Genomic DNA, 13,583 nt, shown 5'->3' on the forward strand with positions numbered 1-13,583 from the left:
ATGAAAGGCTAAGGAGGTGACAAAGATTGTTTGGTCAAACATTATTTGAGGGCTTCCAGTACTCACCCTGTATTAGAAGAGATAAAGGATGCAAAAAAGATTTTTACAATACATTCTACAAATACAGTAGCAGGAAATTCGTATGCAAATGAAATATCAAGTGAAAGGAGTCAGGATTTGAGAGGAAGGAAAAGAGTGAGGCTGAGTTTAAGAACTGGATTTGGATTGAGTTTAAATAGGCAGAGAAGGAGGACAGCACATTGAGGAAAGGTGTAGAGGTATAGAATTGTATGTTATGTATAAAAGATAGCAAGTCCACCCCCGGGGCTGAAAGCAAGGGTCCTGGAGAAAGGACAGTAGAGGGTAAATAAGGAAGGCAGATTAAGACACAAGTGTACAGAATATAGGGTTGGCCTTCCAAACAAGATTCCCATTTTTTCAGCAGAGTATCTCATCAGTTTGGGAGAATGCTGTGAGTTACATGACAAGCATCATTTTCCCCAAGTTAGAGGTGGGGTCAGGAATGCTGGGAAGAGGTCAGGGTCACACAGAGAGCGACACAGGGAATGACAGAGAATCCTGTTTCCCAGTCCAGCCATCTCTCAGCCAAGATATACTACCATCTCCCTGCCTCTTTCCCAGGTTCCAAAATACTGAAATGGAATGACCGTGCTGGAATGAGCTAAAATGCTGGAACTGCCCCTTATTTTTTCCTTTCTCTGTGATGAGAAAGAAAAGAGAGGAGGACCATTGAACTTTAAACTTCCTGATAAACTATAATGTGGGAAAGTGCCATTTTTAGGTTTACATGAAGGAGCTACCTCTGAGAATGGCCTCTTGGCCTGTGAAAAACTAGAAACATCCCAGGAAGTCACTGAAATGTTGTAGTACTGTGAGAATTTGTATAAAAATAAACACTGGATTATTTCAGGCTTAGTCCCTAGAGAAAATGAGCCAGAATTACTCAGAACCACTAGCCTAATCTTGACAGAACAGAGGAAATTAACAACTGAAGCCAGATTTTTTTCCCTTCTTAAAAAAAAATAAAGCCCTGTTTGTGATATTTCGGAAAATGAAAAAAAGAATCAGGTTAACCATGTGATTCAAATGACCCTGAGACTAAGACGGCTGAGTTTCCTGATGAGAAAATAAAATGCAGACCAGTGCTTCTTGGAAGGTGTCAACTGGAAGCACAGAGGCAGGAGAGCTTGAATTCATGGATTCAAAGAGACACATAATTCAGCTCTCTGTAAACTCTATTCTCTAGAGCTTGGTGGATTTTTTAAAGCTTGCTCATTTTTCCCCCTCAGGAGATATAAAGATTTAAAAGCCAAAGGAAGCACACACTATCACATGACACTATGGGAGCTGCCCCCAAGCTCGACTAAAGTGCTCCCTTTCCACTGAAAAATAATTTCCCATTGAATCTCTGGTTTGAAAGAAATTTCATTGAGAACATCAGATCACTCCATTATCTAATTCATATTTCTAATAAGAATGACTAAACAACAGCTCAGAGTTATTTATTAAAATACTGAAGACAACTGCTTCTTGACAACACTACCTTACATAGCTTAGTAAGGTAGTGCTTGGCACGTGCCTGGTAACTTCTATGTGTCCAGCACTGTTGTTTCAGCTGTAAAAATGTAGGTCACAAGCCTTCCGCTCAAGGAATTGTGCCACTTCTACACAGAAGTATGACTAGTGGATCCATAGCTTCCTGACTTGTACCTCTCTGGGTCCACAGAGACAATCCAGGGATATGACATGAAGCACAGAAAGAAGATCGGGAGAAATCAGTATCATGCCCCATTATTCCTTACAGCTAACACTGGCCCTTTTATTTCTAATGCAGAAAATTAACTCATGGAAGAGACTTTTGAGGTGTCACAAGAGAAGATATGGCTTCTGCTAAGACTGAATGATTGGCCAGGCAGTTTGTGGTTATTATGTCTAATCACACAGAAAAATGGGAATATGAGTGGCTTTTCTCTTTCCATGCTTGAGTGTGTCCCTGGGAAGAATGTGTTCTAATTAGGGACCAGGATCTCTACCTTAGAGAGCCCAGAGTTGTAAGGACAGGAAGTACAAAGTCCCGCAGTAGATCATCGTTAATGATGGTAGTACCATTCTTGCCTCCTAACCTTGATACAGACCAAAGTTTCAGATGCATGAATTTCTCTATCAAATACAATACCATATAGAAGGTCTGATCCACCTGGTACACGGAACCACATTCTTCCAGAGTACTGCCTCTGAGCAGATGATTCACCTCTGCATTCACCAAGCCATTCCTACACTATATCCACCTGGTAGCTTCTGGATGTTGTGCTATTTGATGCAACCAACAGAGTCCACGGTCATGGTCTTCTTGTTCCTGTACCTTGTTAACTGTGAAGTGGGTTCACTCGTGGTATGCTATATACTACAGGATTCCATACCTGTGGATAAGGCACCCTGACAGTCTCCGGATGGGGGTGACTTGGAGGGCAATAAAGGTGAACTCATATTCAGAACTGTCATCTATTTCTGTAAGAACAAACCACTAGGCCTTCCAGAACAGAAGAGACTCAATGTAATCAACCTGCTACCAGTGGTTGGTTGGTTGGTCTCTTCATGGAATAGACACATCAGAGATTCAGCTTTGGTAACAGCTAGATTAGCCTTGGAAAGTGAAAGTCACTCTGTTGGATGCACGTGAAGCCTTCATCTCTGCTGATGGGTCCTCTCAAGTCATGAGCCCGTTACACCAGTTCTGGGGTGGCTGCTGACAAAGGCAAACTAATGTCTACCAACCAAGTCACTTGAGCCTAGTTTATAGTTCCATGATTCTTTTACAGTGATGCCTTCTGGAGGGTCTTCACAAACCATACAAGCACCTTCACACTTCATGTCTATTCCTTTGTTGTGTCCATCCACAACTGCTACCTCAGGCATCCCTATCTCTAAACTTCCGGGCCCCTGAGAAGTTATCCAGCCATTTCAATTACTCATGACTCTGTATATATTCTCACCTCAGGGCACTTCTTCCAGAAAGTAGGTAACCAGGTACACAACTAGAAACTGTGACAATGGAAAAGTTGTCTCTTATCACTGTCTGACTATAGCTTGTAATGCAACCACATCCATTTTTGGTTTGACCCACATAGAGAACCAATGTATCTGATTATTTGGCAAGAACTCCACTGATTATTTGGCCCATCCATAAACCAAAGTTGAGCTTTCTTCTCCTCCTTCAGCAGTCATAAAGGACATCCCCATATGGCCATAGATGGAAGCTGAAGAAGGGTGCTGGTGCAACCATAGTGGTTGACATAGAAGGGAGAGAGGTCTAAGCTACCTATTCACGCAGTTTTCTTGTGCTTTCTGGTCTGCCCAGGCTCAATGTAAGTCTGTCATTTATTATGATGGACTGCTGCTGGTTTTACCCAACTTAATGCCTTGGGGCATTAAACAGAACCCAGCTCATATGGGTCTCTACCAGGATCCAGTAACATGTTAAGAGCTGTTTCCCCACTGCAGATGCCATGGCCCTACTCTGGAATTGTAGGGTCTTTGATATGATTCTCTCCTTGCCTTAAGGTGCATACTGCATCTTCTCCCACCACTGACACCTCCAGCAACATGTGGTCTGCCAGACAGCATCCTGGACTAAGTGGACTTTCACATACGTTATAGCCTGAATCTGCTGCAAAGCCCTTTATTGCTCTAGACCCCATACAAAGGCAACAGTCTTTTGTATCATTTAGCATATCAGCTAGAACAATATTTCCAAGTATGGAATGTATTACCTTCAGAACACAAATAGGCTTACCAAATGTTATGCCTTCTTTGTGATAGAGGATACAGTAGCAATTTTTCTTTAATTTTAGAGAAAATATCCCAGCATGCCCTGGACCACTATATCCCTAAAAATTACAGAAATATCAGGTCTCTCAACTTTCAGCGGGCTTCTCTCTCACCCTCTGGGGCACATATGTCTTACCAAAACCTCCAGCATGCTAATCACCCCTCTCTCATTCTTCCTCATCAGCATGATATCATCAACGTAATAATTAATGTGACGCTCTGTGGGATGTCTAGATAATCCAGATATCTTCTGACTGATGACAGAGAGTGGGAGAGTTAACATGTACCTGGAACAAAACTTTAAATGTGTATTATTGCCCTCTCTATGTGTCCTTTCTTTTCTGATTATAGTAGAAAAGAATGAATTTGCTACTTCAAGCCTCATGCCATATACATGAGAATTAATTAATCTACTCAAGCAAAGATACCACATTCAACACAGCAGCTGCAATCAGGACTATTAACTGGTTGAGCCTGTAACAGTCTACAGTGGTTCTCAAAGGTCTGTTTGGCTTCTGAAGGGAGCAGACTTATGAATTAAATAGAGGTATGACAGACACCACTACCCTTGCATCCTTAAGATCCTTAAGGGTGATTCTAGTCTGCCATCACTTCCAGAGGTCGATACTGTTTTAAATTCACTATCTTGATGGGCAGAGGAAGCAATTCCAAAGGCTCTACTTGGTACTTTTCATTCTAATAGCTTTTACTTCACAGTCCAATGATTCAATTGGTGTTATTCCAACAGCTGAGTATCTTGATTCTACATTTTACATTTGGGAATTGGGTAAATGACAACTGTGTGGGGCCAAAAACCTTGTGGACCTGCTCTAAGCTGGACTTCAGCCAGGACTCTACTGAGCATCTGGCCTTGTGTTCTCCCCACTCTAACAGGGACGTGATAATACTTCAGGTCTCTAAGTATCAATGTCAATTCAGGCCCTGTGTCAAACAGCCCTGGAAATGTCTGTGCCCACCCCACAGTGCATGGGCACCCAAGTAAATATTCATTGATCCTCTTGGGGAAAGCTTGGAGGAGTCGTGACAGTATACACCTGACATTATATTGCCGAGGGTTCTCTGCACCTCATCAGTCACTGGATTCTGTATCTGAAAACTGACTCAGGTCCCAAAATTGGGTAAGAGAATGTAGCTTCCTTTTGGAGCAGTGACCTTCAGATAACTTCTCATTTATTTTTCTTTTTACTGTATATGTTAAGTAGCTTATATGATATCTATTTTGACCTAGGAAAGCCATGTTCTATTAACCACCACACTTCCCTGTGGATAGTCTCCTTAGCTGTCCTTCTGACCTTGCCAATTCTTAAAATAACTATGCCCCCTCTCTCCGCCCCACTCACCAGCTCTTAGTTGTTAAGCACTGACACCTCAGCTTCATTGATTCAGAGACCCATCATCCTCATAAGCTCATGAAGATCCCAGCTCAATGACTCCCACTCCTGCCATCAACCCTGGCCTACAGAGAACCACCACTAAACCTCTCAGAGATGCTGATACTCCTCTCACCAGTGAGTTTCTGATGGCCTTGGTGAATAGGGTGTTCCCCAGGCCCTCCCTGCAACATATTTCTCTAGTGGGTCTTTTGACCTCACATGATATACACATTCCAACATGCCCACTTCCCCAAGCCTTTTTTTTTTTTTTTTTTGCAGTACACGGGCCTCTCACTGTTGTGGCCTCTCCCGTTGGGGAGCACAGGCTCCGGACGCGCAGGCTCAGCGGCCATGGCTCACGGGCCCAGCCACTCCGCGGCATCTTCCCAGACCGGGGCACGAACCTGTGTCCCCTGCATCGGCAGGCGGACTCTCAACCACTGCGCCACCAGGGAAGCCCCCCCAAGCCTTTTACTCCCTTCCTCCACCACCTGCCACAGCAATGTAGCCATTTTATTTTACCCAGTGTGAGGCATCACTATATCCAGGCTTCAAAGAACCACCCTGGCAATGGGTTTTCCTCCTCCCCTGGGGTCCCTGACAGAAAATTAAACCACATGGGAAGATACAATGCCCTGAAGTTAATTAACTCTTGTTTATTTAGTCTTATGTCCTGGCCCCCTTGATCAAGCACCCTCAGAATCCAATCCCATGGCTCCTATCAGTCCATGCTACCTCAACCTTGCAGCTCCCTCAATATGACTATCGTAACTATGCCCTTTACCCTGATTCTCAAATTCCCAAAGCATCTTTTATTTGCCTTCAATGGCATTAAGATCAAGCCACCATGCTTATAATAAAGAAAACAGCAATGTGCTTATGCCACAAAAGTATTTAATTTTAATTTAACAGTTTATGTCTGTTCTGATACTTTTAGAGCAGGCAGTGGAAACCCCCATGGTCGTCCTTAGGTTCTGATTCATCCAAGCCTGGATTCCCTCACATCACAAAATGGCTGCCAGTGGCAACTGGGCCTGGCTGCTGCTTTGTCTATGTCTAGTAGGAGAGAGAAAAAAAATTTTCTTTCCCTCAAGAAGAGATAAAATCCCTGCTCTCTGGTGTGACTGGGGCCATGTGTCCCACATACCCATCACTGGGGGGGACGGGACCATGAGAATCTACAGGGGATGTTGTGGTCTGACTGGCTCTATCTTGATTAATTCATTAACCCCAATCATAGTGGGTAGGGATTTTTGTCTTTTTTTTTTTTTAATACTGCTTTTGTTTATGTGTGATTTTTTGTTTGTTTGTGTTGACTATTCTATTTTCATAGATATATTTTCAGTGCATAAAATAATGCCTGGCCATAATTGGCACTCAGTAAATATTTGTCGAATGAATGAATGAAATGATTAATTAGGATGCCCTTCTGAAGCTGGAGCTAGGGTAGATTTCTGAACAAAACTGAGGAATTGCTAGGAAAGGGAAGTGGACATAGAGTAGCCAACCAATACCATCTGCCTTTCTATTCTGAAGCAGACTTTGAGTAAGTAATTCTTTCTCAAGCTGTGGGCTGCCACGTATCTATCTCAACAGAAGAAAAACACCATTTCAACAGATAAGTAGAGCTAATCAAACAAATGTTCTTTGTCCCTAAGAGTTAGCTCTGCCTCGGTTTGGAAATATTTAGTTTTCTTGGTATTAACAAAAGTTAAGGCAGGTTTTCTTTTTTTCTATCTTAAATAACTAGTACTTCACAGTGCTCTTCAAGAGATGTTGTACTTTCAAAACCATCATACACTCCTATGTCTGATATTCAAAATAATCACTCTCAAGCAGTATAACATCTAAAGTGAGAATTCAATATCTTCTGCCATTAACAACATCATTAATAACAAATGTCTGTTTAATTACTCTTGCTAAGATTAAAAAGGCCATTATTCTTGTAACTTGAGAAATTCATTAGCTGGAAAAGGCTGTTTAATGCCAAATGCACTCCTTAAAGATGCAGTCCCCAATATTTGAAGGTATTTCTGAGATTCACGCATTTGCATTACTTTAAAAAAGCACTAACCAACTGTGCTGAAGATCATACTGTGACAATAAGCAAGCACTGTAACATTTCAAAATCAGAAATGAAGCTACAAGACGTTTTACAATACCGTACCGATTCTGTTCTTTCGAATATTTAAACTCCACACACTGAGCCCATTATTCATCATTCACCTCTCACTAATTCTGTGCTCAAATAAGTCCTGTACCAACACAGAGCATCCTAAGGTACAGTTAATATTCATAAGCACCTCCTCCAAAGGGATTCAGAGCCATAACTTAAGATCTTTGCAAGTCAATTTTAAAGTCTGAGACTTCAAGGAATTCAGACCCATTAAATGAAAATTACAAGACGGGATTTAGAAAAACATCTTTCCTAATCCACTGTTTCAGCTCAATATATTTTTAGCACAGAAACCTGCTTAACGTTTACTAAAAGTTAGATCAGTGACAGTGTACTCACAGAAAGCAATTCAAATTGCTTCCGTTGTAATGGTTACATACCACGTGTTGGCTCACTCTTTGACTTTTTCGTCCCAGTGAACAATAAAGCAGAGTCACAAAACAAGCTGTAATGAAGCCTATCTCCTTGCTTCTAGGATTGATTTACTTACTGAATTTGATTCACATTTCATACTCTTATGTTTTAGGTTCTGAGAGGGAAGACTTCAACAACAGAGGAGCAGGAAGAATTGCAGAGGTCAAGACAACAAAGGTAAATTACTATCTGGTAGAAAGTTGCTTCTCAGAAAGGAATAAGTGCCTTACAATAAGAGAATGTTCTCTCTTCTTTCTTTCCTTCATCTAATAAATATAAATTGAGCACCTCCTCAGTGTCAGGAACTAGGCTACCAACTATCTAAAGTTGAGTAAGACATGGTGGCTGCCACTGAGGAGCTCTTACAACCTTGTCAAGGCTGCTAAACTTCTGGCCAGGAAATGCAATCCTGTTGTAGATGCTGTGCTAGACATTTGGGTAGGATGCAGTAGGACAGGAAAATGGAGTGAGAAGTTCCAAAGAGTCAGTAAAGGTGTATGAAGAAGCATGGAAGATTTATATTTTGACAGATCTTTAAAAATAAAAAGGTTTTGTCATTTTTCTTAGTTGTCTTTCATACGTTAGGGCAGAATGGGTGAAGGGAGAGTCTGTAGTAGTCTCAAATTTTACCCACGGAGATTGATTCCTGTTACTCCCGTGCACAGGAGCACAGCTAATCTTATTTTGCTTCCTTGTTTGTTTCCATCTGTCTAAAGAGATACTGGAACCAAAAAGCTCATGGTTTCAGCACCATTGCCACACGGCTCCTTGGGATGCTTACCTTTGAGAAAGGCAAAGTCTTCTGAACTTTATCTAATCAGTTTACACCTATCATTGCTCTCTGTTAGGTTGAACTGGTGCTCAAAGTACAAACTTACAAGAATCTTAACCAAAAGCAAGAAGCTGATTCTTCTTCATTTCTCTGCTTGAAAATACAGTGCCTACATGATTTTAAGCACCTGGGAAGATTAGGTTTATCAATGGTGTTGTAACAATTTGTGATAATAGTCAAGTAAAAGTAACACATACCTGATTATTCAGAAAATAAGAATAGCTCACTAAGGAGGAAACTCTGTTAAAGTTAGTCAACCATGGAATAGATTGTTTTCTAACTTGCTAAATTCCCTGATATTGGAAGTAGGAAAGCCAAAGTACACTGACATTAATTAGTAGGGAAGTCGATAAGTATCTCTATTTTAGAAAGGTTATTTGGATTACATGACCTGCCATCTCAGAGATTTTTATGATTCTATATGGTTTTAAACAAAAACAATTCCTATAGCAATCATCTGTTTGGTCTTTAAAAGTCTCAAGGCAGCAGCAATATCTGTTTGTTCTCCCACATAAAAAATGAAGGTACAAGAACAAGTACATTAGTCTTGGCATGTTTTCTTGCTTGTAACTTTTTACTAACTTAATGCCTATGAATTTTAAAGAATGTAAGTAACATAGGGCCAAAAACAAGATAGTAAGTGGCATCCTCGTCTGTATTGATGACTCTTCCTGTAAACACACATGCACTGCTTTTATGTGATGACATGAATTGCTCTTTGAACCTGGCTGGAGCTTACTGTGTGAATTTGCCTGTGCTACCCATCCCTGAAAGAAGTCAAAGAAATAACAGATGGAGCTTTACCTGGGAAAACTCTTTAGCTGTTAGAGTTTTGGTAGGGACTCAGAATAGGACTCTATGGCCATGGAATCCCGGGGGCTTTTAAAGATTGTAAAGCATCTCAGTGAGTCTCTTAGGGCTGGGACACCATCCTCATGTGAGAAGTCTGGTATCGCAGCAGTGTCAATAGCTTGGCTTCAGTCAGTCCAGGCATCAGCTTGGCTCTGCCTGTGTTCTACCTTATGTTTTTATTTCTGAAGTTTCTAGTAAAGAAAATCATATATAATTTTTCACAGAATGAAAAGTTCAGAAAAGGCATTAAAATAATTCAAATAAACCACATGCTTTCTAGAGAACCTTCCCTTATTCTGCTTCAACTCCAACATCCCTAGTCCCTAAAGCTTGCTCCAGAGAGGACGAAAGGGTCTTCTTGCCAAACTCATTTGATCTCATTATCAGAAACAGACTATTTAGCATGCACAACTGGGGGTTTTACTCATAGCATGCTTTTCCTCATACACATATACAAACACATGCACACAGATATTTTAAACTTGAGTTTGCATTTCCATGGGAACTAAATAGACTTTTATAGTACAGATAAAAATGAAAGGAGAAGAGACTTTCTTATTCTATAAAAGAATCATTTTTATTCTGTGAAACTCTATTCGGAAAATCTAAAAGCTAAGAGCGTAACTTCTTAAGTGGAAAAAAGATTCAATTTTTGCCATGAGCATTAAAATGCACACAAAATGGGTTGAAAGTCTCACCTAGGAGAAGGAAATATGTATACGTGTGCATGCAGGTGTATGTGTGTAAATGTGCATACATATTATAGAAATTGATAAATATGAAATGTTCCAAGTTACTTAACGATTGTGTAGTTTTTACTTTATAAAATTCATGAGTATAAAACACACTGAAATATTTTACATAGAAATTAATTTTCAATGAAAGTGATCAAGCTTTCATTTTATGAAATAAATAACTTCACAAATAGCACAAGGAATTTCACATTTGACGAACCACCTTCAATTTGATTCTTTGGTTGTAGGGTGGAAGAAAATTTTAACTCAGGGTAATAGCTCTGAATTCAAGACAAACTTATAAGAAGAGGATAGAATGGAGCATGAGATTTCTCATATAGTCCTAACAGAAAACCTTTTAAGCTAGCTTCATGAAAAAAAGCAAAATTTAGTATAAGGGTAAAGGAACGCAAGAACAGGGATGCAGCTGAGCTACAGGAATAAATATGCTGAAAAGACAAAAGGGTCATATACAATTTGGGAAGATTTCTCTCCTAATCTCTCATTACCTACATCTCTCTTTACCCATGTGTTTATTCTTGTCAAGAACTCAGTATATACCACTCTCTCTGCTCCCCAAGTCATGTGAAATAAAAAAAAGTTTGTATACATTTTTCATTTTATAAAAGAGCAATCAGAGTGAAGCTACGGTGTGTTAGATATAAGTTCAAACACTCCTACTGCCTACCTTGGGTAAAATGTATAACTTTGGACTGATCAACTGTGGCAAGGTGAATAGAAGCACATTATATGAAAATGGTTGCCTCTGCCGTTACTAGGTGAATTTAAGGGGAATAGTAGTCTCCAGGAAAGTGGCAGGCAGTAAATTCAACCACAGTCCTTGTGTACCAAGCAGATTTCAAAGACTATGTGAGTGAGAAATATAGCCAGGAAGCAATCACAATAAATGATGAGGGTGTTATATGACCAATTCTCAAGCTCTGGATTAAACAGAAGGACAAGAGCTGTGCTGAATCAGAGTACTGGTAGATAAACTATAGTGGGGAGGATTAAGCAGTTTTACCAATTTTTCTATCAGCTACTTGAATATATAATTGAAGGGCTAGTACACATTTTAAGTATATAATGATGTCAGAATGTCACCTGAGAAAGTTCTCACAGAAAGCCTCAGAGCTACATACATTGTCTTTGAGAATTTTCCTTAATCAAGGCCCTGTTTCTTACACTTGCAGGCTCAAATACTTAGATTTTTTAGGGCCTGAAAGCAAATCCATCTCTCCAAGGCAGACTCATGTCAACTCCCCTACTGAATTAGTCATGAGACTGTTATACAAGCTCCAATATAACATCACACACACACACACACACACACGCATAGTTATAGATATAGATATACAGATATACAGTGTGATATAAACCCCAACACAATACACCTTCACATGTGCCAGAGTACTCATGTGAACATGACAGGAGCATTCTTCCTCGAAATTAAGAAACATGGTGGCAAAGAGGTACATGAAAAAACGTTCAACATCACTAATCATCAGAGAAATGCAAACCAAAACCAGAATGCGGTATCACCTAACACCTGTCAAAATGGTTAGCATTAAAAAGCCTACAAATAACAAATGTTGACAAGGATGTAGAGAAAAGGAAACCCTAGTACACTGCCAATGATATCATAAATTGGTGCAGTCACTGTGGAAATCAGTAAGGAAGTTCCTCAAAAGACTAATACTAGAACTACCATATCATCCAGAAATTCCACTGCTGGGTATACAGCTGAATAAAATGACAGCACTAATTTGAAAAGATACACGCACCCCAATATTCATAGCAGCGTTATTTACAATAGCCAAGGTATGGATGGAAGCAACCTAAGTGACCATCAACAGAGGAATGGATAAAAAATATGTGGAATACTACATACAATGGAATATTACTCAGCCATAAAACAACAAAATTCTGCCATTTGCAACAACATGGATGGACCTAGAGAGTATTATGCTTAGTGAAATAAGTCAGACAAAGAAAGACAAATACTCTACGTTATCACTTAATCTAAAAAATAAAACAAATGTATATAATAAAACAGAAAGAGATTCACAGATATAGAGAACTACTGGTTACCAGTGGGGAGAGAAAGGGGGAGGGACAAGATATGGGTATGCGATTAAGAGATATAAACTACTATGTATAAAATAAATAAGCAACTAGGATATATTGTATAGCACAGGGAAATATAGCCATCATTTTATAAGAACTTTAAATAGAGTATAATCTATAAAAATATTGAATCACTATGCTGTACAACTGAAACCAATATAATATTGTAAATCCACTATACTTCAATTAAAAAAAAGAAACATGGGAAGCAAATACTTAAACTTATCTTACTGACACCATTGCATGTGTTCACAAAGTATGCTTATAGCATTGTTTGTACAGCACAACATAGAAAACTACCTAAATTATATGAAAAACCATACAACCATTTAAGAAAAGACTCTAAATGTTCCAAATCAAAAGGCTCATCCTTTTTTAACTATATGCAGTCTTGCTTTTTAATAAAAGGACACATGAGAAGTAAACTCATAATCAGAATACTAAGTCACTAATTTACAATGAGAAATACATTTATTTCAGCAATCAGAATATACTCATGTCCAGATGACCTGTCAATTTTCTCCCTAAAAGCAGACCTACCAAATAAAAATAAACAGTTGCTCAATGAGCACGGAATTAGAACAAGGTAATTTAGTTAGCTAAATCAATGTTTAGTAGCATCAGGATAAAAGAATCTTATGTCTCCATTTGTAGATACTGAAGATGATCTTTTCATTAGGTTTGGAATACTTGAAGGTTGTTGGCTACACCCTGCTGTAGTCTTTCCCTCAGAAATCATGATTTAGCAAATGGGACCACACAGCTGAAAAGCCCTTTAGCTATGGAAGGCTCCCTCGCTTGGGAAAGGTGCAAGGACACACCCAAAGTTTATTTCTGTGACATCCCTTTCTCTAGACTTTATGGCCAACTATCCCCTTACTGTTGGACAAATTCTTTCTTTAATACCTTCATTCCGAATAGAGTCTGCTATAGTGTATCTTTGAGGCAACTTAATATTTCCCCGCTGTGACATAGTTGTGTGAAAATTTTAATTTAACTTTCTCAGGACAATCTCATTTTCCTCATTTCCAAAGTCTTCAGGGAAGGTCCACCCTAATCCTCACATAGGTCAATTTGCAAATCTGCAGGTTGTCTTATACATTATGCTTCAGTTTCCTAGGAATCTACTCCAAATGAGAGAAAGTGAATATTGGTTACAGGATATTGAAAAGTCTTCTGTCTCACCCTAGCTGACTCAACTACAA

This window comes from Monodon monoceros, unplaced genomic scaffold (genome assembly GCF_005190385.1).
Source record: "Monodon monoceros isolate NGI ecotype Baffin Bay Population unplaced genomic scaffold, NGI_Narwhal_1 Super_Scaffold_12, whole genome shotgun sequence".
In the NCBI taxonomy this organism is placed as follows: Eukaryota; Metazoa; Chordata; class Mammalia; order Artiodactyla; family Monodontidae; genus Monodon; species Monodon monoceros.